Source organism: Siphateles boraxobius, unplaced genomic scaffold, assembly GCF_051911475.1.
Source record: "Siphateles boraxobius isolate OS27281-9 unplaced genomic scaffold, OSU_SipBor_1 119, whole genome shotgun sequence".
In the NCBI taxonomy this organism is placed as follows: Eukaryota; Metazoa; Chordata; class Actinopteri; order Cypriniformes; family Leuciscidae; genus Siphateles; species Siphateles boraxobius.
The window spans coordinates 73,104-99,397 of NW_027508721.1; positions in this window are offsets into that span (position 1 = coordinate 73,104).

Here is a 26,294-nt window from a genome sequence, read left to right on the forward strand (position 1 = left end):
TAGTATGTAGTGATGATTTTAAAAGGGTTTTATAGGAAACACTGGGTGAGTGTTAAATTTAAATGGGTCATGAAAAATAAATGGGTCAAAATATGGTGGAAAACATGTACCTTGCATTTTCAGATTTATTACTATTATTAAACTGTAATTAAACTTTTTGGCTCTTAATTGTTTTGCATATTTAAAAATACTAAAAAAGAATCTGGTCCATGGAAGCAGAAGCTGTTCAAATGGTGGGCTTTTTTTCACATGGTGGGTACTTCCACATTAACACATTGAAAACGTCTCAGGTTACTATTGTAACCATAGTTCCCTGAGAACAGGGAACGAGACGATGCGTCCATCGACGCCATGGGAACGCCCCCAGCGTGACTGCGTCTGAAGCATCTATGTCAACTAGTCCAATGGAAAGAATGAGCGTCACGGGCGGGTGACGTCATGACCAGGATATGATAAAAGCACATCCGGTGCAAACCGGCATTAGCTTCGAAAATTGCCGAAGCAAGCCGATCACAGGGATGCAGGAAGTATGGCAGGGTGACGCATCGTCTCTTTCCCTGTTCTCAGGGAACTATGGTTACAATAGTAACCTGAGACGTTCCCTTACGAAGGGAACTCAACGATGCGTCCATCGACGCCATGGGAACGAGAATACCCAAAGCGCCAGAATTCCAAGTACCTGAGTGTCAGTCTGTTGTAACTAAGCACTAAGCACCTGAGAACCTGGGGCAGCATCCAGGTCCAAACTGTAAAACCTGACGAATGTGAGCGGTGAGGACCAGCCTGCCGCATCACAAACGTCTTGGAGGGAAACCCCAAATAACAAGGCTTTAGAGGCCGCCATACCCCTCGTTGAGTGAGCTCTGACCACCAAGGGACACGGATGGTCAGAGTACTCGTATGCAAGTGAAATAGCCTCGACTATCCACTTGCTAACCGTCTGTTTAGAAGCAGGAAGACCCTTCTTAGGTGATCCAAAGCAAATAAATAACTGGTCGGACTTCCTCATAGAAGATGTCCGATGAACATAAGTATCCAGTGCTCGCACTGGACACAAGAGGTTCAGCCTTTCCTGGTCCGCAGATGTAAAAGGAGGAGGACAGAAAGCCTGCAGCACGATAGGCCTCGGAATCAAGGTCGGCACCTTAGGGACGTATCCCTGTTTTGGATATAAGAATGCCTTGACCATCCCCGGTGCAAACTCAAGGCAAGTGGGGGAAACCGAAAGGGCCTGAAGGTCTCCAACTCTCTTAAGGGACGAAATAGCTAGCAGAAAGATAGTCTTAAGGGTAAGAAATTTCTCTGAAACCGAATCTAAGGGCTCGAATGGAGCCCTAGACAGGCCTTCTAGTACTAATGCCAAATCCCAAGCTGGCACCCTAGTGCGAGTTGCAGGCCTCAGCCTCAAAGTGCCACGAAGGAAACGTGTAACCAGGGGGTCTCGACCCAACGATGTACCCCCCACCAGGGCGTGGTAGGCCGCAATGGCCGCCACGTAGACTTTGAGCGTGGAAGGACATAGGCCTGACGTAAAGCGCTCCTGCAGGAACTCGAGTACTGTGTTCACAGAACAGTTAACTGGATCCCACTGATGTCGGTGACACCATAAAGAGAAAACTCTCCATTTAAGCGCATATAGTTTCCTAGTAGCTGGGGCTCTGGAGCTTAGAATGGTCTCAGCAGCCTCGGCTGAAAGACCACTCTCTATGAGTTGGGCCCCCTCAGAGGCCAAACCCACAGGTTCCAAATCTCTGGTCGAGGGTGAAATATTGTGCCCCCGGCCTGAGACAGAAGGTCTCTCCTGATCGGGATCGCGAAGGGAGGACCGTCTAGGAGATGGATCAGGTCCGAAAACCAGATCCGACTTGGCCAGTGTGGTGCTACTAGCAGTAGGCTTATTCCATACCGGCGGACTCGCTCCAGAACTCCTGGGAGCAGAGCAACAGGGGGAAAGGCGTACAGACGTAGCCTCGGCCACGTCTGCACCATAGCATCCAGCCCCAGGGGGGCTGGGTGAGTAAGGGAGAACCACAGAGGACAGTGCGTCGTATTTTGAGACGCAAACAGATCCACTTCTGCTTGGCCATAAAACTCCCAGATTTTCTCCACCACCTCGGGGTGGAGTCTCCAGTCCCCTGGCCTCAGCTCCTGCCTCGACAGGATGTCTGCTCCTATATTCTGGACCCCAGGAATATACACTGCCCTCAGAGAGAGTACCTTCCCCAGAGACCACAGGAGGATCTGGTGCGCCAGTTTGCAAAGCGGACGCGAACGCAGGCCCCCCTGACGGTTCAGATAAGAGACCACTGATGTGTTGTCTGTTCGTACGAGCACATGATGGCCCCTCAGGTCTGGGAGGAACTGCCTCAACGCATTGAAGACAGCCATCATCTCCAGGCAATTTATGTGCCACGAGAGATGATGACTCTTCCACCGACCCTGAACCGAGCGGCCTTCCATTACCGCTCCCCAGCCGGTGAGGGAAGCATCTGTCGAGATAGTAACTCGATGGCAAAGAGCTCCCAACACCGGACCCTGGGTTAAGAACCAGTGCTTCCTCCATATAACTAAGGCACGAAGGCAACGCCGCGTGACCTTGATCATACGAAGTGGGTTTCCCCTCGGGGAGAACCCTCTGGTCCTGAGCCACCACTGTAAAGGCCTCATGTACAGCAGGCCAAAAGGTATCACGTTGGACGCTGCTGCCAAAAGACCCAACAGTTTCTCGAACTGTTTTACAGTGCGTGACTGGCCTAGCTTCAGCTCTTTTGTGGCTGACAGGATAGCAGCTACACGAACTGGCGATAGGGTGGCCCGCATCGTCACTGAATCCCATACCACACCAAGGAAAGTGGTTCTCTGTACTGGAGAAAGCACACTCTTCTTGGCATTGAGCCTCAACCCCAACATCTGCATATGAGCGAGAACGACACCTCGGTGCCGAACCGCCAACTGCTCTGATTCCGCTAGAATCAGCCAGTCGTCGATGTAGTTCAGAATACGTATGCCCTGAAGCCTGAGAGGGGCTAAAGCTGCATCCACGCATTTCGTGAACGTGCGGGGTGATAAAGCTAGACCGAAAGGAAGAACCCGATATTGGTATTCTTTGCCCCCGAAAGAAAACCTTAGGAACTTCCTGTGCTGAGGGAGGATGGAGATATGGAAGTAGGCGTCCTTCAGATCTATCGTGACAAACCAGTCCTCGGATCTGATTTGAGACACGATCTGTTTGAGTGTCAGCATCTTGAACTTCAGTTTCTGAACTGACCGATTTAACAGACGAAGATCTAAAATAGGACGCAACCCTCCATCCTTTTTTGGAACAATGAAATAACGGCTGTAAAAACCCGACTCTCGGTCAGGTGAGTACACCTGTTCTATAGCTTCTTTCGCTAACAGGGCCTTTACCTCTTGCTCCATTACCAGAGCCTGCTCGGGATGCACCACTGTGGGCAACACCCCGTTGTAACGGGGAGGACGAGAACCAAACTGGATTCTGTATCCTTTCTCTACAATCTGCAGGACCCAACGAGAAATATTCGGCAGAAGCTTCCACGCTGCCAGAAAATTTACTAAGGGAACCAGCCTCTCGAGGCTGGTCTCTGGTGTTACTGAGACAGCTAATTCTGGAGCCTGAAACATCATGGCAGGAACTACCTGAACTGGCTGCTCTAAAGCCCCCCTCAGAGGGCGCGAAACCGATGCTGTGCCGCAGCATAGCATCAGCGACTCGCTGGAGACCGCTGCGCCCTGAAGCACCAAGGGTGGCAGGGTTGGCAGACCGGTCTCGTGAGGACCCCGAAATGGAACAGGCACCGTATAATGAGGTGTACACCGCTCTACTTCGGTCGGGGCTGTCCTCACAGGCCTGACGCATGAACATCAGGACCTTTTTTTTTTTTTTTGAGCCGAAGTCCTCTTCGCCTGAAGAACGGTCCTCAGATCCGGCTTCGACTTAGAAGACTTCGGTTGAGAGGGTTGCGTCTGTCTCCAGTGTCTATGTGGAGGTGCACGAGACGCAACACTCTCTTTCTGTTGCACATGATATGATGAGCTGGACGGCTGGGGCTGCTCACGCCCAGCAGCCCCAGGGGGCTGGACACGGCGAGGGATAAACTTTTTAAAAGCGTCAGCTTGCTTTTTAGACTCCTGAAATCTCTCGACGACCGCGTGGACTGCGTCGCCGAAGAGACCAGAAGGTTCAAGCGGAGCATCTAATAAAAAAGCTCGATCTTTTTCTTTAATCTCTGACAGATTTAACCATAAATGTCTCTCAGTAGCTACCAAAGCTGCCATAGACCGCCCAATTGCTCTGGCGGTCTCCTTAGTAGCCCTGAGAGAAAGATCGGTAGCCCGACGAAGTTCTCGAATATCGTCATGAGAAATTCCCTCACTACTATCCAGATCCCCCAGCAGGTCAGCTTGATAAGCCTGAAGCACTGCCATTGTGTGCAGACATGCTCCAGCTTGACCTGCTGCCGTATAAGCTTTGCCCACTAAAACCGAGGTGGCTTTAAGCGGTCTAGTGGGCAAAGCCGAGGCTTTCAGGGACGATGCGGGACCAGGCGAAAGATAGCTGGCTAAATTCTGTTCCGCCTGGGGCATCGCCTCATAACCATACTCTTTTAGCCCTCTTATTCTCGAATAAGTGTTAACTTGAGGGCTAAAAAGTCGTGAAGAGTAAGGTTTATTCCACGATTTCGATATTTCATTATGAAGATCGGGAAAAAAGGGAAGCCCTCGTGGTGGAGATAATGTCGTGGAAGATAAAAAGCGCTCATCTAATTTACTTTTAGGACGAGCGCCTTTATTCTCAGATGGCCATTCAATATTTAATTTCTCTACAGCCCGTGACATAACATCCACCAGCTCATCATATGCTGGGGAAATAAATTGTGAATCTCTTTCCCCCATGTGTGTGCTTTCACTCTCCATACTCATAACATCGACCTCCTCGGAGGAAGAGCATTGAAGTAATAGAGGGCTCTCTCCCCGGGCGGAAGAAACCGCAGTGCGTGCTTCCGACACCGGGGGGAGAGCGCTGGATCTTCCGGGTAAGGAAGGAGAAAAGGCCCGCGGACCCGTCTCCAACCCCTCGGAAAGATCCTTTTGCGATCCCCAGGAATGCATCCTCCGCGCCGCCTCGGCAGACGCGGGTCCTGATCCCTGAGGATCGCGAGCCTGCCCACTCTTTTCATCAAAGAGTGACAGGCGAGAGCGGAGCATGCGGAGCGGTAGCATTTCACAGTGTTGACACTCAGCCCCCTCGAAGGCTGAGACCGCATGCTCCACTCCCAAACAAATGACACAAAGCTCGTGTGTGTCCCCACCCGTTAAATAACGCGGGCAGGGAGGAACACACTGCTTGTACACTTGTTTCGCCATAACGTTTCCGAATAAATTGCAACAGACAACAATAAATAGACAGAGACAGTATAACACAGATCGCTTGCTGAGGCAACAGAAGCTAATGCCGGTTTGCACCGGATGTGCTTTTATCATATCCTGGTCATGACGTCACCCGCCCGTGACGCTCATTCTTTCCATTGGACTAGTTGACATAGATGCTTCAGACGCAGTCACGCTGGGGGCGTTCCCATGGCGTCGATGGACGCATCGTTGAGTTCCCTTCGTAAGGGAAAGTAAATTTATTTGTGTTGTTGTGACATTTTTAATGGAATGCAAAATATTTTTATGAGAATGGTGTTACAACCCTGCTTCATAAAGACCAAAAATAGAGTTGTCCTTTATCATCAGTAACAATGTGATTTTTAAAAACTTGCCATGATTTTTAATGAGAGAAAAAAATGTAAGCAAAACCGTTTTTCCCCCACCAAAAAAAATAAATAGACTAAATAACTCCTACAGTAAGACACTTTGACCTTTAAGCAGAGCAGATATCACAGTACCACATTAAGAACTTCATAATCCATTTACATCCAAGCGACTGGTAATGACTGTGAGAGAATACTCCCAGCTTTCATCTCAAAGTATTACCTCTAATAAGCAAAATGTCTAGGTTACATATGGTTACCCTCGTTCCCTGAAGGAGGGAACAGAGACGCTACATAGAGACAGATGAATAGGAATTTTGCTAGAGAGGCCAATCTACTTCGAGTGAAACTAAAATAGCTAATGCACATTGGCGTGCAATCATTTGCATCAGCTGTTCGGCCATGCAGCGTGGGTATATAATGAGCAGCAGGTGCGATTGCACTTCAGTTTTTCGCTAAAGGGGCAGAGCCGATAAGCTGGCTGCCCCAGCAGGCCGCAGCAGATGTGGCAACGGGACGAATAGTAATCCCTACCAAAGGGCCACAACTGCTGACCCCATCCAGCACCTTGTGCAAGCCTCTTGCCCCTTCTTGCCTGGAAGGACGATAGGAGAGGGCTTACACAGGGTATATCTGTCACTGTTGTTCCGTGAAAACCCATACAGTGAGATTCTTGGAGAGCGCGGATGGGACAGAGCAAAGCCAGGGCTGGGTCTGCCTCCTCCAGGGCAGCGCTTGCAGGTTTACCACCTGGTCCCTGAAGGGAGTGGTAGGAACCTTGGGCACAAAGCCAGCCCGGGGTCTCAGTACAACATGGTTGTCAGAACTCTAGACAATTTGTTGACTGAAAATGCCTGCAGGTCCCCTACCCTCTTGATAGAGGCCAGTGCAACCAGCAGCACAGTCTTCATGGAGAGAAGCTTTAAGTCTGCTGATTGCAAAAGCTCAAAGGGAGCATCCTTGAGTGCTTGGAGCACCAGGGAACAGTCCCAAGAGGGTATGGAGGGGGGTCGAGGTCGAGATTTAACATCTTCGGGGGGTCCTTTCGGCCAGAAGAACAGGTTCCACTTCAAGGCGTATGCACGTTTCTTGGATGGCTCACGTGCAGAAGATATCTGGGGGTGATCTGTTAAGTACCTCTGGGGGTAAGTCACCTAGAACCTCCACGTTCCGTCCAGGGACCACACATGTAGTTTCCAGAGGTTTGGACGCGGGTGCCATAGGGTGCCCCGTCACGTAGTCAGAAGGTCCTTCCTCAGAGGAATGGGCCCTGGAGGGACTGTCACGAGGAGCATGAGTTCTGGGAACCAGGTCCGGGTGGGCCAATAGGGAGCCACTAGAATGACCTGCTCCTCGTCTTCCCTGACTTTGCAAAGGGTCTGTGCAAGTAGGCTCACTGGGGGAAACGCATATTTGCGGAGGCCCCGGGGCCAGCTGTGTGTCAGTGCGTCCGTGCAGAGTGTTCCCTCGCTCAGGGAGTAAAACAGTTGGCAGTGGGAGGTCTCTGAGGAGACAAACAGATGCTCAGATGCTTTTGACTCCAGAGGAGGAGATGGCGGGCGAGTTGCGACATGCAACGGGAGTGTAGACCACCTTGTCGGTTGATGTACGCAACAGTAACAGTGTTGTCCATACGGACCAGCACGTCCCTGCCCTGTAGCGGCCTTTTTAAGCGGCTCAGAGCGAGACGTACTGCTAGCAACTCGAGGCAGTTGATGTGCCAATGTAGTTGGGGACCCACTGAACTGTGAACACCACAGTATGCCTGGACACCTGTTCCAAGGGCACTCCTGCCCGCAGGCCGGTGTGATTGTCACCCGGTGAGTGCCATGATGCCACGCCCATATCAGGGACTCGGCTGTGAAGCCAGTGCTGAAGCGGTCTCATATGGAGCAGCCCGAGCGGAGTTACCACTACTGATGCTGCCATATGCCCCAGGAGCCTCTCAAAGAATTTTAGTAGGACTGCTGTCCTGCCTTTATACGTGTTCAAACAGTTCAGCACCGACTGAGAAAGTGCTTCATAAATAAACAGTTCCTCTGTGAGGTGCGCTATCTGTGCGACCGTTTTTGAATGGTAGCTTGTGGAGACTCCGATTCAAAACTCGCAGGTCCAAGATCGGTCGTAACCCACCACCTTTCTTGGGTACAATAAAGTACGTAATGTAGTACCCTGACCTCATGTCGGCTGAAGGGACTGGCTCTATCGCGTCCTTCACCAGTAGGACAGCAATCTTCGCCCACAAGACATGTGCATTGGCTGCTTACACTGTAGTGGAGTGGATGGCCCATAGGTGTAACCGCAGTAGGGAAGTGAGGTGGAACGCAGGGACGTGGCTTGGGAGGCTCTCTCTGGGACGCGGCCTGAAGCAGGGTCTGAGTGTGCCCTGCAACACTTACCTGGTTCCACGGGGCAGGAGGTGCTCTGGCTTTGCAGCCTCTCTTGGCGAGGGCCTGGACGGGCGGGGCGGCCTGCCTGCGACTGGCTCCTCGGCGCCGCTTAGGTGGAGGCTACTGCTGTGGCGTGGGAGCAGGGGAAGACGCAGGAGGACGCCCCCGGCGACGAGCAGACTGAGGGGCCGCAGGCAATGGGGTGGAGGAAGCAGCTGATTGTCACAGCACGATGTGTCTGATTGCCTCAGTCTGCTTTTGTACAGCCGAGAACTGCTGGGCGAAGTTCTTGACTGCGTCGCCATAGAGGTCTGGGATATGGGTGATTTAAGGAACCTGACTTTGTCGGTCTCCCTCATGTCAGCCAGACACAGCCAGAGATTTGTATTATGTATTTATTTATTTATGAAGCACCTTCCAGGCTACGCAGTAGCTCCAAAGTGCTGTACATTACAAATAATCTAAGTCAAAACAGCTCTACAAAATAAATGATCGAGAACAAAAAAAAAAACAAGATTAACAATAAAAAAGGACAACAACCATTAAAAGAGTGACTTAAAATGCAAGAGAGAACAATTTAAACTTTAGACGAAACCTAAAAACATTTAATGTTGGGGAAGATCTCACAAAAAAGGGTAGTTCGTTCCATAATCTCGGACCAGCAACAGCGAAAGCATGATCACCCTTGGATTTAAGACGTACTCGTGGGATAGTTAACAGGAGCTTATTTGAGGATCTTAGTGATATATTTGCCTTATAAGGATTAATGAGCTCCACCAAGTATTGTGGAGCCATACCATAAACTGCTTTAAAAACATATAGTAAAATCTTGTAATGAATCCTATATTGTACTGGTAACCAGTCCAACGAGGATAACAAAGGAGTGATATGATCTGTCTTCTTTGCATTCATAAGCAATCTTACGGCAGCATTTTGAACTTGGAGAACATGTGGATCATGACCACCCTTGTGCAGGTCCTTCAGTGCCTTAGCCTGTTGGACCTGCAACAACGCCATGGCGTGTATGGCATAGGCGGCTTCTCCACAGGCCTTGTATGCCTTGCCGGTTAAGTCCGACGAGGACTTACAGGCCCGGGAAGGTAGGCACGGTGATGGCCATCATCTCTGTGTCCGTCTCAGGCACTGCTGTCAGACCTGAAGGGGGCAGCGGCGCCGAATGGTCATCCGCAGAGAAGTCTAACCCACCCTCCGATGCAGCGATTGACATCTGTTCACCATGGGGATTGCCGAAGGAAACGACTGGTAGCTCCAAGATGGTTATCTTCCCTCAATGGGGGCATGACTCATCCACGAACGCTGCCTCAGCATATTCAATGCCCAGACACGCGATACAGCGCTCGTGACCATCCCGTGATCCCAGGTAACGACCGCATCCAGAAACACACAGGTTTTTAAAGACTTGGGTAGTCTTTAAAAAAAGACTACCCGAGCAAGCTCTTATATGGACTGCTCTCTTTGGTGCTGAAGCATGCAGGGGAACGGTCACAGCAAACGCAGACAGGAATGTGCATCTGTCGTGCACGGTCTCTCTCGCTGGTGATCTTACCAGCCATAAGAACAGCTTTTTTGCTATGTTTTATAAGTCCACCTCAAGCTAGATTCATATAATCCCATATATTTCAGATTCTCTTCAACAAACCATTGGTATGATTGAACAGCATCACAGCCGTCAAACATCAGCGATTAGTCAACATTTCGCCGTCTCTTCGCTCCATCTCAGCCACTCTCGACTGATCACTGACTTCCTGTCTGAGACTTCATGTGTAACATCCACAGACAGACAACTTCACTTCACAAGCAGATCAGAATTCATTTAGAATTCGCACCTGCTGCTCATTAAATACTCGCCCTGCTCATTAAATACCCACGCTGAACAGCTGATGCAAATGATTGCACACCAATATGCATTGGCTCGTTTAGTTTCACTCGAAGTAGATTGGCCTCTCTAGCGAGATTCCTATTCGATGTGGCGTCGACTGACCGACTGAAGAGGAACCACACAAGAATAAAAACTATTGGCAGCAGACTTCTAGCATAGCAATTTGCTGTTTTATAAGTCCACCTCAAGCTAGATTCATATAATCCCATATATTTCAGATTCTCTTCAACAAACCATTGGTATGATTGAACAGCATCACAGCTGTCAAACATCAGCGATTAGTCAACATTTCGCCGTCTCTTCGCTCCATCTCAGCCACTCTCGACTGATCACTGACTTCCTGTCTGAGACTTCATGTGTAACATCCACAGACAGACAACTTCACAAGCAGATCAGAATTCATTTAGCATTTAGTTTAGGAAATGAGCAGGAGGCAAAATGGCTTATGCCAAATTTGTGCATTAGCTGTGATTTAGACCAATGAGCATAATAGGTAAATGACAGTAAATAAAGCTGGTAAGAGTAGGTCCCCAAAGAAAGGCAGGAAAAAAAGCTGGAACTAATCCATTTCTAAACTCTTTGTCTTCAAATAATGGTCTAAAGTATGACTCATTTCTTTCATAAATGCAAAATTGGCCTGAAATCCATTTATTTTGTACAGGAGAGATAATTAAACAGTGCTGTTGTAAGAGTCATTGACTGCGGGTGCCATTAGCGCTGGTTAGTTTAACATTTAATGATTGTGTTTTGCTTGAATAGATGGGCCTGTTCATCCACAGAGGGGGCTTATGCATTCACAGGGTTTCATGCTGCTGTTTCAAAACAGGCTATGCTAGGGGTCAAATGTAATGAAATGTTTTACTTGGCATCCAGTGATATGTGTTCTTAATTTAGGGTTTTGTTGCAACTGGGCATAAATTCCAATAATACGATCTCTCTATGGCACAATGGTTAAAGTATCACCTGGAGATCAGTGGCATTTGTTGGCCTGTCCTTAAGATATTACAAACACCTTCATTCCTTTTTATCCAATTATCTCCTGCCTTCCACAAAACAAAATCATTGACATCATAATAACATATACACAAGCCTGTATGAAATCTCTTCAACAGAAAGCCAAGAAAGAATAGCCTCATCAAGCAAAGTAATTCCAGACACAACCAATTTCCACAAGTATATTCTCAGTGCTGCTCCTAAAAGAGCCATTAATCTATTCCCGTCAAAGTTAATGAAATCGATTTATTCTGAGAGTGCTCAAAAGAGTTGCTTGTCTCAAGTCAATGCATAATGATATTGCAATCGGTTAGTGCCATCATAATGTTATAGTGTAGAGACATTATGCCGAAGATATATAATACACTTTGTATCTCAAAGTTGAATTGTTTTAATTTAATTTAACTTAAAATATGTTAATTATAGATTATCTTTTGTATGAGAAGAGGCTGCAACTCATATATGTTTCACTTTCAATCTCTTTAACCTCTGGTTTTATCTGCCTGCCTCCATCTCTGTTTGGATCAATGATGGGATTCTAATTTTATCCCTACCCAACAAAAAATAGGTTAAAATTACCCAGACAGCAACATAGTGTCGGCCCAGACCCGGGCCACATATGGTACATGTGGATTCCATGCGTACCAGATGTGGACCGGGTCTGGGCCGACACTATGTTGCTGTCTGGGTAATTTTAACCTATTTTTTCAAAAATCAATTAAATGGAATTCACACATATTATTCCTATAAGTACACTTTGGCATATATATTTTTTAAGTATTATTACGGAAATAATATACTTCATAAAAGAAAATGCCAACTGAAATTTTTTGGAGACTTATTACATATCAATTGCAATTAAATTATGGAACTGTATTATTGTTTGAATTTATATTAAATGCAATTAGCTGAACTTTAGAGTGCAGGACTTAAGTTTTAATGCAATTTCATAATTATTTCTATTTTATAGAAACATATCTAGGCTACTTCTATAGAAACTCATCATGTATTTAAATATAAATTTGTAATGATACATTTGTAATGATGAAGTTGCAATATAGTATATTTAAAATCAAAATTTATAATCAAGTACTTTACATGTGTTTTAGTGTGTTAGTGAACATCAAAATAAGTGTGCTTCTTTGAAGCACAACACATTTTTTTTTTAAATATAATGATACTTAAGTGTGATAAGAAACAATCATAAAGTTTTATTCTCTTCAAGTACAGTAAAATGGCTTTTTATTTCAATAATATTATATTATCTGCAGGGACTGAAGTTAGCACACACAAAGACAAAGAAGATACAAATATACAGTTTTTATTAACGATGAGGGATCACAGGAACATAGGAGAAACACTAACTATGTAAATCATAAAGGAGAACCGACTACTGAACATAACAGAGAGTATAAATACAAGTTGAACATAATGACAGACAGGTGTAAATCATAAGTAACCATAGCCACCATTAAAGTACTAAAGAAAGGGAGGTAGATGGATTTGGAGTTAAAAAAACAAAACAACATTTTTTTTCACATGTGTCTACCTCCTGAACAATGATCTCCCATTTTGTAAGATAAATAGAATTGTGATGAGGATCATGAGGCTGTGTGTATGAATGCAAGGTCAATACAGAGACGACAAACATTTGATGTTCTCTGAAAATCAATACATCTCAGTATAGATTGACACAGGAAAAACGGAAGTGACACCTTATCACCTTTAGCATCTGCATTAGATTGTATGAGGTTATCTAGCGATTGACTGTGTTATCATGAGCCAGATTATTTACTGAAGATACATATACTTATTATACTATACTATTTCCAGGGCTATTCAATTCATGCTGGATCACATTCAGTGGCAAATCAAATTCTGATGGATATTGTACACCAAAAGTTGGCATTTCCAATATGACTAGCTTGGTCCTCTTCTAGGAGTCAGGATTCATGGATATTTAGACTAAGAGTATGTTTACACGACAACGATGTGCTAAAAACAGAAACGTTTTTTCTTGGTACAGATGGCAACATTATCAAAACGATCCCTGTTCACACTGATCTGTGAAAACTACTAAAAAGCTGTATTAGTCATGCCAGGCCAGCAGTTAGCAATGCCAATTAATATTGATATACTGTACACCATTAATTCTGAAGAATGAATTGTGCTTTTCTGTACGTCAGTTTAAAGTGTGTCCATGTCTGTCACAATGCTGTACATCTTTTGAATTAACCTTGTTCCTGAGGTCCGATGCGCTTTGTGGTCTGCGCCAACTCGTTCACATGTTCCGCTCTGTGCTATGACATCACCAGTTTCACAGATTCGTGTTTTGGTTGTTTACACAGAGAAAATAAAGCTTTCGTTTTCAAAAACTTGTACTTTGAAATCCATTTTCAAGCATTTTCAAGCCCTCAAAATGCCATTATAGTGTAAATGAATGGCAAAAACGCATACAAAGTTTTTTAGTTGAAAACTGTTGTATAAACAGCCCCTCAGTTGTAGTCTGGTTTGGTACTTCATTTGAAGTATATACTGTATATGCTTATGATCATTTAGGACATGTTCACTCACATTTTGTGTTAATATGTATGTTGGTCTACAGTATTTATTTGGTTATTTGTGTTATAAGGCTAAAAACGGTTGCATGCTGTCCAGCTTACTTATATACAAACCCTAAACATCAAATAAAAGACTGGATGTTCTACATGGTCAGGCTTTTCCTTTTTTGTCATTGTTGCTGATTCTTGGCCAGAATAAGATACAATGTGGAGAGACTTTATGCCAATAGTCAAAATCTGGCTCTGTGAGACGACCCATCACATTATGTGATTAACATTCATGAGCCACAGTAAGACTGTACATTTCTGGCAACAAGAATATGAATGATCCACCATCATAAATTATACCATAAGGATCCAATGCAAATACTTTAATCCTTCACTAAACAACAGTAGGATACATACGTTTTGCTTGAGTTATCAAATCCTCCATGATAAATTTATGAATTTCTGCCTTCATACAGACTGCTGTTTTAACATTTGCTGAAGATTTATATTGTCCTCCAACCCTGGAGAACATATGTAATATGTTTTCCTGCTGTCTAATTATGATAATTCACATAATGGGATAAGAAAAAAGGACATACTCAGAAACAGCTAATTAGAAATACTGCTAAAACTGAATTTATGCTGTGATGTCCTTTGTAGCCCCCTTTATATACTTTTTAGAGTACAGGAGTAAATGAAGGTTTCTGAGTCTCCTCTTCTGAATTTCCTGAGAGCTAAGAGCTGCCAAGCTCAATAACAGACTGTTAGAAGCTTCTACGTCAGTGCACAGAGGTTGGATCTCCTCTGATTTTCCAATGTGATGGGTGCTCTGATGGCACTGATGGCTGTATGATAGAATCAGAATCAGAATCAGAATCAGAAAGAGCTTTATTGCCAAGTGTGCTTGCACACACAAGGAATTTGTTTTGGTACTGAGGCTTCCAGTGGACATATACAAATACAACATGAAACATAATACTACAAATTATAAGAATAAAAAATATAAATATATGAGAATAAAACTATCACAGTTGGGTTTAGTCAGAATAGACATTTTCAGATTTACAGATTATGAACCTATTTACAGTGTTTTGAATATTATAAATAAATAAATCTACATATAAGTATCAACTGAGTTGTGGGATATTGCACTAAACAGTGGGAGTATTGCACTTACAGGCATATGCCTTGGGAGGAGTGTTAACTGTTCAGGAGGGAAATGGCCTGTGGGAAGAAACTGTTCCTGTGCCGAGATGTTCTTGTGGCCAGTGATCTGAGTCTCCGTCTTGACGGTAACAGTTCAAACAGGTGGTGTCCAGGGTGAGTGGAGTCTGTGATGATTTTACCTGCTCTCTTCCTCACTCTGGAAGAGTACAGGTCCTGGAGGTTTGGCAGGGGGGCACCAATAATCCTCTCCGCAGTCCGGACTGTCCGTTGTAGTCTCCTGATGTCTGATTTGGTAGCTGAACCAAACCAGACAGTGATGGAAGCGCACAAGACAGACTCAATGACGGCTGAGTAGAACTGAATCAGCAGATCCTGTGGCAGGTTGAACTTCCTCAGCTGGCGAAGGAAGTACAGTCTCTGCTGGGCCTTTTTCACAGTGGAGTCAATGTGATTGTCCCACTTCAGGTCCTGAGAGATGATAGTGCCCAGGAACCTGAATGACTCCACTGCTTCCACAGTGCTGTTCATGATGGTGAGTGGGAGGAGTGCTGAGCTGTTCCTCCTGAAGTCCACGATCATCTCCACTGTTTTGAGCGTGTTCAGCTCAAGGTTGTTATAACTGCACCAGGCAGCCAGCTGTTCAACCTCCAGTCTGTAAGCAGACTCGTCACCGTTTCGGATGAGACCGATGACAGTGGTGTCGTCTGCAAATTTCAGGAGCTTGACAGTGGGGTCTTTAGAAGTGCAGTCATTAGTGTACAGGGAGAAGAGCAGTGGGGAGAGAACGCACCCTTGGGGAGCACCAGTGCTGATTGTGAGTGTCTTGGATGTGTGTTTCCCCAGTCTCACTCGCTGCTGCCGGTCCGTCAGGAAGCTAGTGATCCACTGACAGATCGAGGATGGTATGGAGAGCTGGGTCAGTTTGGCTGTGAGAAGACCAGGCATGATGGTATTGAAGGCCGAACTGAAGTCCACAAAGAGGATCCTTGCATAAGTCCCTGGTCTGTCGAGATGTTGCAGGATATAATGCAGTCCCATGTTGACTGCATCATCCACAGACCTGTTTGCTCTGTAAGCAAACTGAAAGGGATCCAGCAGGGGTCCAGTGATGTCCTTCAGGTGGGCCAGCACCAGTCTTTCAAACGACTTCATGACCACAGACGTGAGAGCGACAGGTCTGTAGTCATTAAGTCCAGTGATTTTGGGTTTTTTGGGGACAGGAATGATAGTGGAGCGTTTGAAGCAGCAGGGAACTTCACACTGCTCCAATGATCTGTTGAAGATCTGCGTGAAGACCGGGGCCAGTTGGTCAGCGCAGGCTTTTAAACAAGCAGATGAGATGCCGTCTGGGCCTGAGGCTTTCCTAGTCTTCTGTTTTTTGAAGACTCGGCTCACGTCCTCCACACAGACCTTAAGCTCAGGTTGGATGGCAGGAGGGGGGAGTGATAATTGGAGAACAGGAGGTGATGCTGAATGTGTGAAGTGCAGATCAGACCAGACCGGGTGTGTGGTGTGAATGAGGGCTTTTCAAACCGGCAGTAAAATGAATTTAAATCGTCAGCCAGGTGTTGATTGTCCACAGATCGAGGGGATGGTGACTTGTAGTTGGTAATGTTCCTCAGGCCATTCCAGACTGATGATGGGTCGTTGGATGAAAACTGATTTTTCAGTTTATCAGAGTAGTTCCTTTTAGCAACTCTGATCTCCTTTGTCAATCTGTTTCTGGCCTGGTTATACAAGATTTTATCCCCACTTCTGTAAGCATCCTCTTTGGCATGACGAAGGTGTTTGAGTTTCCCAGTAAACCATGGTTTATCATTAGTGAATGATAAGAATGTCCTGGTAGGAATGCATGTATCCTCACAGAAACTTATATATGATGTTACAGTATCTGTGAGCTCATCCAGATCATTGGTAGCAGCTTCAAAAACAGTCCAATCAGTGCAATCAAAGCAGGCCTGTAGATCCTGCTCTGCTTCATTAGTCCATCTTTTCACAGTCCTTATTCCAGGTTTAGCTGATTTCAGTTTCTGCCTGTAGCTGTAGAACTTTGAAGTATTAAAATATCACTTAAAAAAATTGAACCCCTTAAGTTAAAAAATATATATATACTGAGTTCACTTCACTGTAAGATGTTAAAAGAGCAAATTAGTCAACTAATTAGTTGACAGTTCAAAATATTGCAGCAAGTATTTTTTAAAGACTTTTATTTTTTATTACAGTGTTACATTGTTCTAAAAAATATTAAGCAGCACAACTGATTTCAATTGTGATAATAATAAGAAATGCTATTTGAGCACTAAATCAGCTAAGCACTAAATTGGAATGCTTTCTGACACTGAAAACCAGGGTAATGGCTGCTGACAATTCTGCTTTGTCACCACAGGAATAAATTACATTTCAAAATCCTTTAAAATTTTACTAATATTTCATGATAATGCTGTATGAATTGTATTGTGATCAAATCAATGCACATCATGTCAATGGATAAAAATGAAACGTCTAGGCTGACTGTAACCTCTGTTCCCTGAGAACAGGGAACTAAGAGGAATGCCTCAGGTGTGACAGGTTTCTGAAATCACAATCAAATCACGGTAATCCTATTGACCGACGACAGCTCATGAATCATTAATGTGCGACCTGGAAGTATATAAGGGCGCCTTGCAAACATGATAACCACCTTTTCGTCTGAAGGGATTGTTTGGTAGGCAGGCTCCGAGGCATGGCGAAAAGACACAGTGTCTCGTTCCCTGTTCTAAGGGAACAGAGGTTACAGTCATAACCTAGAAGTTCACTTTCGAAAGGGAACTGGCACTGCGTCGATTGATGCTAATGGAAACGATATACCAACGCCACCATGCTAAGGGGAGTGCATACCCATTGGCAGTGACAACTGTCAAAACCAGCAAATTCAAATGAAATGCCAGAACCACTCACCCTCAGGTCACACTGGGCAGTCAGTGACAACATTCCCTACGGTCATGACACATTCTACATGTTACACAGGAAAACCTCCATAAACTTTATTTAATGAAAGGTCTACCTGGGCCTGCTCAAGGGCCTAGGACCACAGCTTCAAATTCAGAAGGGGTCTTTCTAGGGAATGTGGCTAGGGAACCCGAAGGAAGGAGCCCCAGCCTATGACTATTCAGGGGAACATACTCACCTGAAATTCCACCAGGAAGCCCTGAGCTGGTGTCACTTACATTGGACATTTCAGTCTTACCAAATTCCTGTCTGTCCGAAGACAGAGCCTCTGGATACTTGCCTTTAGATAAGGCATCCAACCCGAGGGACTGCGAAGCTGACAGTGAACCACTTGGCCCGCATCTCAGAGACAGGGTATCCCGGAGAACATGATTCAGCATAGTACTTACAACCCTTGCCAACGAGGGGAGTTTCTCTGCTCGATCCACAGATCTACCCAGCGTTTGTGTTTCAAAACACTGAAGAGGCATGAAAGGCCTAAGGGCTGATCTAACTGGGAGGCCTTACGAGAGGCCTACGACTGTCTTACCAGACTCAGGCGGCCGAGTACTCATAGTGACCCTCAATGAGGAGAGCACATGGTCTGCCTGGTAGGCAAACTAGGCTGTAGGCTAGATAAAAGAGGTTCCGGGAGGGAGAAGAAAATGACCATATAGTCATGCTAGCTCGCCTTCAGAATCTGCCTGCTAAGGCCAGCTGAACTGATAGCAAGCGGCCACTAGCTACCAGAACCCAGCGTCGCTGGGAGACCCCTTACAAGGAGGCCTGGTGAGGCCTACTACCTGATAAGCAGAGGGCTGGCTACCTAGTGCTACCTAGTGCCCTTATTTGGGAACTCGCCTTTAGGGAGGCCTACTAACTGGTAGCCAGTACTTGCGGCTGTGCAGTTGCCCATCCTTGGGACTTTGCCTTCAGCTCGATCCATCACATCCACCAGCTCTACATACACGGGGCAGAGTGGCTGAGAGGGTTCAGAATCTATCTGAATATCACCACCCTCATCAGCCATCTCCTGCTCATCCTGAAGAGCACTCGCTGGGCTAGGCGGGGGTGAGAAATCCTCCACCTGCAGCTCACCCTCGTCAGCCGCCGAGCCGTCTGAGAGGGTTATCCCCCTCTCAAGGCAATCGGCAAGCTCCATCTGGGAACCCCATGATGCGCGTCGCCGCTCCGCCTCAGCACGAGCGGGACCTGAACCACAAGGTCCAGACACTGAATCCTCTTTGCTCGAAAAGAGGGGCAGACGAGAGCGGAGCGTTCTTAAGGGAAAACGCTCACAGTTTGTACAGGCAGCTCCCTCGAGAACTGCCTGTGCGTGCTCTTCTCCCAAACAAAAAACGCACAGCTCGTGTGTTTCACCCGGCGCCAGATATCTTGGGCACAGGTCTGCACACTTCTCGAAGCTTTGCTTTTTCTCAGTTCATTTAATTTTTTCTTACTGTAATTCTCAAGCGCTTTACAGACAGAACAGTCCCTGAAGACGAAAAGATGATTATCATGTTTGCAAGGCGCCCTTATATACTTCCAGGTTGCACGTTAATGGTTCATGGGCTGTCACAGGTCAATAGGATTACTGTGATTTGATTGTGATTTCAGAAACCTGTCACGCTTGAGGCGTTCCCCTTAGTGCCAATCGACGCAGTGTGAGTTCCCTTTCGAAAGGAAACAGCTCCTTCAGGAAACAACAGTGGCACATGTAGTAGACAGTTACAAAGAATTTAGGACAATTGGTCATAGTTTCATTAATACTTTTTGAGAACTGCCTACTGAAATTAGAACAATACAGACACATATTTAAATCTCTAAATTACATTAGAACGTTCAGGCGTGTGCCTGAAACACTGTGGCACTGATATATCTGCTAGACAAAATAATTACAACAAAACCAGATCTAAATCCTAAGTTAAATCAAAATTATGTTAAACTAACCCTAAACCAAATCCTATTCCCAACCCTATAGTAAGAACATTTTGTTTATTAATAATACTTAGTACTTAGATGTAGAATAACAAGGATACATTAAAATAAAGTGTAACTATTTTTTATTTAATCTCTCAAAGAAACAAGAATTTAAATGCAGACCAGTATTTCAGCATCGTCACAGACATGAGCTTTCGTGATCTATGACGATTCACCTTCCCTTTGCAAATGAAGTAAATCACATCTTACCTTGACTTATGAGACACTTTGTGGCTGGTGGCATCATTTGGAAACATAGGGGGAGAGAGAAATTTCAATCTGCAGCTTAACTAAGTTACACTTTCAGAGTTGTAATAAATCCTTCTGATTTGTGAGAGGCAAGTGGAATTGATTTAAATTATTTGAAGGTACCATTAGTTTGTTCAAAAGTTCTTAAAGGATTCATTGGACTCTTTAGCCACCAGTGACTTTAACTGCAAAGGTTACAAAAACAAAGTACTTTTCATCTGACTTACAGACTCATTATGAGAGGAGTTTGCCGTTTCCGGTGAGGGCCTCTTTAAGACAAATAGAAAATGAGACTGTGAGGACAGACAGGTGAGATCAAAGAGACAGCAGCTGGTTTTCCCCCAGTGTGAGGTGAAGACAGACAGATGGTATGATATTAATTATAAGCAGTAAACAAGCAGGATTCACCTCACCTGAAAAACATGAATCCTTCTTCATTTATCCACTCTGCTTTCTGCTAGTGGTTGGTCTTCTACGCTGTCCTGGGACCAGCACCCCTAATGATGAATCCTATAATAGAAGAAAAGGGCTAGATAATTCAAAAACAGCAGGAGAGAGCAGTACACACAACAGCTATTTTTAACCCTCCGGCAGAAAATAGGGTCTTCTTTATTCATAAGTGGGTACAAAATGTTTGATATAACCTCATTAACAAGCTTGTTAACAGATTCACATATGATCTTTCGTTTAATGAGCATTAATTATTTTAATGGTGTAGTTCACCCTCAGATTCTTGTGGGTTTAAAATGTGCTGCTAAAGCACTGTCAATGCAACAACAACAAAACAAAATGTAAACAATTGTTTTCTATTTTAATATTTTTGAAAATGTAATTTATTCCTGTTGTGGCATAGCTGAATTTTTCAAAGGAAATTACTCCAGCTTTCAGTGTCACATGAAATCATTCTATACTGCATTTGGTGCTCAAATAATATATTAAAATTATATAAAATAATATTTTCTTTGGAAACTGATTTTTTATTTATTTCTTTGATAAATAGGTTCCAAAGAACAGCATTTTTTAAAATAGAAATTTGCAACAAGTACTGTGAAATCTTTACTGTCACTTTTAATCAAATGAATGCATCCTTGCTGAATAAAAGTACTAATTTTGGTAATACTTTATTTTGATGGTCACCTATATGGCGCTTTTCCATTGCTTGGTAATGCTCGGTACGGCTCAGTATGGTTCGGCTCGGCGCGGTTCGGCTCGCTTCGCTTTTCCACTGTGTGGTACGACTCGGCGCGGTGCGGCACAGCTCGGTTCGCTTTAGCTCGGTTGCTTTTCCACTGCAGTTAGTGCCGCTTCAAAGTGGGTGGGATTATGACTGATCCGCTCCTCGGCAACCAACAAGAGGAACGTCTGCACTTCTCATCCACTGACCACGATTCAGCCATTTCTTTTTTGGAAGTTTTTTTTCTTCAAGCAAGTCGTTTTAAAACAGGTGCTACAGCGGTGGCTGTTACTGGCTATTTAAATCCAGCGGGTTTGATGTCTCGCAAATACAATGACGCTGGTAGTGACGATTCTGTCTGTCTGACCAATCAGTTATCTACAGTGTTTTCACGTCACATTTTAGTATCGGTACGGTACGCTTGGAACCTCAACAGAGGTGGTACCATTTAAAGCGAGTCGAAGCGAGCCGTACCGTACTGTACCATGCAGTGGGAAACCGCCACAAGTGAGCCGTACCGAGCCGTACTGTACCATGCAGTGGAAAAGCGCCACAAGTTAGCCGTACCGAACCGAACCGTACCGTACCATGCAGTGGAAAAGCGCCTTTAGTGGTTCTTTTGACTATAAGTAACATTGCACCTGTCAACTAACTCTTTTTAGAGTATTAGTAGTCTACTTAATATCTGCTAAAACTTTATTGTGACGGTCCCCCAGCAAACATTCTATATAAGTAACTTTGCAAGTACATGTCAACTTATGCCCCGTTTACATGAAGCGAAGACGCAGATATTTCCCTGTGGCTTGGTCTCTCATTTACACGAAAACCTCATTTTTATCACAGAAAACGATTATTCTAAAAACTCCGGCCAAAGTGGAGATTTCTGATAACGCGGTTATGTGTTTCCAATTCCGTAAGATTACTGGATAATGTCCAGGTACTAAGATGCCAGGTCTTTTTCTCTTATTTTACGGATTTATTTTATACAGTGAACTTGTTACATGTTTAGTCTGTCTCCTGTGTTTCATTGTGTTTTTGGTTCAGTCCCTGTGACCTAGTTCCCTTTCGTTGTCACTCTGAGTTACGTCGGATGACGAGGAATGGGGTTTCGCTTAGAAAGCCTATCAACTTCGAGTATTACAAAACGAGCCAATGGCAAAGAAATGCCATGGGTCTGCGGAATTTGCATAGCGTATCTCCGCCCTACCTCGTGGGCATAAAAGGAAGACGCTGGCAACATGCAGATATGTTTTCGCTTCGGAGCCAAGTTAATCCTTCATTCCACAAGCCATCTCTGAACTGTCAGCTTTACAGACGAGCGAGATTCTCTGGTGTTGGTGTGACGGCGATCTCCCGGCGAGTGCGCACTTCCTGCTTATCTGTGCAGTGGTTTGCCAGTGAGTGTGTTCCTCCCCGGGTGCTTCAACACTCTCAAGAGTTACTTTTCTCTCACAAAAGAGCTTGCACGTGGCGCGTCTTTTTAAATATGCTTCGCCCGTGCACTTCTGATTGCGGTAGACTGGTAGCCGACTTTGATGGGCACGAGCGCTGTATAGTGTGTTTGGGCATTGATCACGCTAGAGCAGCGCTCGTGGATGGTTCATGTTCTCACTGCGGGAACATGACCAACGCAACATTACGATCAAGAATCAGTGATCTCGCAAGAGTGAGGGTCCCCTCATCCACACCCCAATCTAGCGCCTCCTCGAGAGGTTCTACTTCGGCTGGTGGCCAGGGTGATCTGAGGGTGACGGTTTGGAACAAAGCGCCGACTATCCGTCCATGCCCAGCCGCACCCTCTCCAGTGTTGCAACCCGAGAGTGTTCAGGGGATTTTCGCGGGGCCATCTTCGGATGCCCTGCGGATTTCCTTTGGCGCTCCAGAGGATGATACCATGTCCATCGCAGCATCACAAGGTGGGTCTTATTCTTTTGGAAGTGACGACTCGTCCAGGGCCTGAAATTAACACCTGACCATGCGCCAAATGCGGGTGAATTTTGCAATTGGCGGGTAAAACTGTCAATCTACCTGCCACATTGGCGGTAGCCAATGAGAATTGAGTGATTCATTATTATTATTATTTTTTTCGTCTGTCCGATAACATCAACAATTTTCATTCAAGCAGCTGATTTCTGTGAATGCATGTAAAACTAAATGTATATTGCATTACAGGGTGAAGTCAGTATATACATTAACGACGATTTGAGACAAATAAATGTACATTTAATGTAAAACTATGTAAACGGCGCTCTGTGGCGCGGCAGGATTTTGAACAAGGTCCTGAGCCGTTGCTGGGCGCCGCGGACAGACGCCGAGTGGCGCCGCTGGTGTGTGTACACTGATAGAAAATAATGTGTTCGAATTTTAAAGACGTGGTTCTGCGCGACGCGGCAACGCGCATCCGGTGTGCAACCCCCTTAAGAGTTATTATTACTTATAATGATTTTGTTAATTACTTCACAGCACTTAAATGTGAATTCTTACAAGTTAAAGTACAATGTTTGTGTGATTTCTATTTTTCACCTTTATGAGGCAAAAAGACAAAACAAACAAAAAAAATTCTGTTAAAAAGTTACTGTGGCAGGTGGTTTTTTAAATCCACCTGCCACCGTGGCTGGTGGTCAAAAAGTTAACTTCAGGCCCTGGACTCGTCACAGCTGCCACCTTCCGGTGTGCAACCGGCTGTGCCCGAGTCTTATCCGGAGATGACGACCATGCTTTCCCGGGCCGCCGCGAGCATCGGTTTAGAGTGGACCCCTCCACCCTGTCCTGAGCGCTCGCGGTTGGATGATTGGTACTTGGGTAAGGCCACGGAGGCAAGGTAAGGCCCGCGTCAAACCCCAATACCTTTCTTCCCGGACGGCAATGATGAGATCTCGAAGTCCTGGAAAACCCCCATGTCTTCCCGTGACCGCTCGTTGATCTCATCCGCCTTTCCTCCCCTCGATGAGGCGGCTGCCCGTGGGTACACTGGGCTCCCCCCGGTTGAACGCTCTGTTGCGATGCAACTGTGTCCTCAGAACGCTTCTTCTCGTGGTGAGCCTAAGCACCCATCCAATGCCTGTAGATATTCGTCTACACTAGTGGCGAAGTCTTAAAGAGCGGCGGGACAGGCAGCCACCTCTTTGCATGACTTTTCCATTCTGGAGGTCTACCAGGCCCAGATGCTCAGGGACATGCACGAGGGCAGGACAGACCCAGGGCTCTTCAATGAGCTGCGCGCCGCCACCGACCTTGCTCTTCGAGCGACGAAGGTGACCGCACGCTCCCTGGGTTTGGTGATGTCCACAGCCGTGGTCCAGGAGAGACATCTCTGGCTGAACCTCGCTGATTTATGGGATGTCGAGCGGTCCCGGCTAGTCGACAACCCATATCACACGCTGGCCTTCTCAGCGGTGCAGTCGAGGACTTTGCCCAACAGTTCTCGACTGCCCAGAAACAGACTGAGGCGATTAAGCACATTCTGCCCCGACGGCCTGCTGCTGCCTCCACCCAGCCGACTGGGCAGAATACTCAGTCTGTTCGCCGCTGAGGGCGCCCTCCTACAGTTCCCCCTCTCCCGGCCGACCCAAGCAGCAGCCTCCACCCGGGCCTGGTCGCAGAGGAAGCCGTAAGAAGGTGCCCCAGCCCTCTCCTGCCCCGCCCCCCGCTAAACGCTGGGCCAAGCGGCGCTCCTGAGACGGGCTGCTCAGGGATGATGGTCACTTCTCAGGAGATGATAGCAGGACCACTGCTTCCCCCGGTGGAGGGCTGGGGGAGAATCTTTTGTTCTCCACTCTCCGCTGCTCACCCCCGGGTTGGCAGCACCCTAATGTGGTTAAAGAAAGAAGTGATATGTTCATCCCTAACCACACAGAGTTCCCTTTCAGTCGATAACGTCGGACGTAGTCGACGCGACTGAAATGGGATCACGCTAGGGAGCCTGTCTTCTTCGAGTACTATTGAACGAGCCAATGTAATTGGCGTGCGTGATTCGCATCACACACTCCGCCCCCGCGGCGCGGGTATAAATACGGAAGTGGATGCACGCACTAGTTGCCTTTCGCTTCGGAGCCGATCGTTTGATGTCTCTGAGAGTGCTGTTGTCTACAACGAGCGAGTGTGTCGGTGTTCTTCAGGAAGACTCTCCCAGTGCTGGTGTTCTACAGCGCGAGTGCAGCAGTGATCGCGAGCTTTGAGCTCTCAACTGCTGTTTTAACAGCAACAAATTTCTAAATGTTTGTGTGTGTTGATGGCTGGTTAGAGGGCGGAAAAGTGAGTGCTTCACTGTTTCAGTTCTCTGTTCAGTGTTGCCGCGGTCATTTCCCTGTGTGCTCCGGCACTGGTGACGGTCCTATTTTCTGAAAGAGCAACACGGGTGCGTTTGCGTCTTTTTCAAGATGTCATTCCGCCCGTGCGTTTCTGGGTGCGGTCGTTCCCTGTCTCTCTCTGATGGTCACAACTGTTGTGTCACGTGTTTGGCTTACAGCACGCTGAGACAGCTTTTGTGGACAGCTCATGTTTTCACTGTGGGAACATGACTGTCGCAGTGTTGAGGGCGAGACTCGCCTTCGTTCGCGGAGAGCGAGTCCCCATTACCGTGCCCCACCCTCGGGTGCTGTGTGGGATGGGTGACCGGAGGATAGTGTTGGATGTCCCGTCCGGTAACCATTCCCTGTGGGCTCCTCACTCCTCCCTTCCACTGCAACCACTGGAGCCTCCTGTGTTGTCTGCTGGTCCATCTGTAATGGGTGGGCCAGCGGTTTCACTCGGGGCTCCCCTGGAGGACAGGACGCCGATTGCAGCATCAGAGGGTGAGCTGACTTCTGGAGATGATGACTCGGCTGCATTGTCTCCCTCCGGGAGTTCAATGTTGCCCGAGCCGGATCCAGAATTATCAGCTATGCTGAAACGGGCCGCCGAGGCTGCCGGGCTCGAGTGGAACCTCCACCGTGTCCCGTTCAGTCTCGGTTGGAATCTGGAGTTTGGTATCTTGGGGCGGGCCGCGCTGGTTCTCAGCTCGCCGCCCCAGTGCCTTTCTTTCCCGAAATGCATGGAGAGCTTATCAGGTGGTGAACAGCATCTTTCTCTGCCAGAAACTGCCTGAATAGCTTTTCCCCCTCATTACCCTTGATGGAGGAACGGTGAAGGGTTGCGAGGTGTCCCTCCATT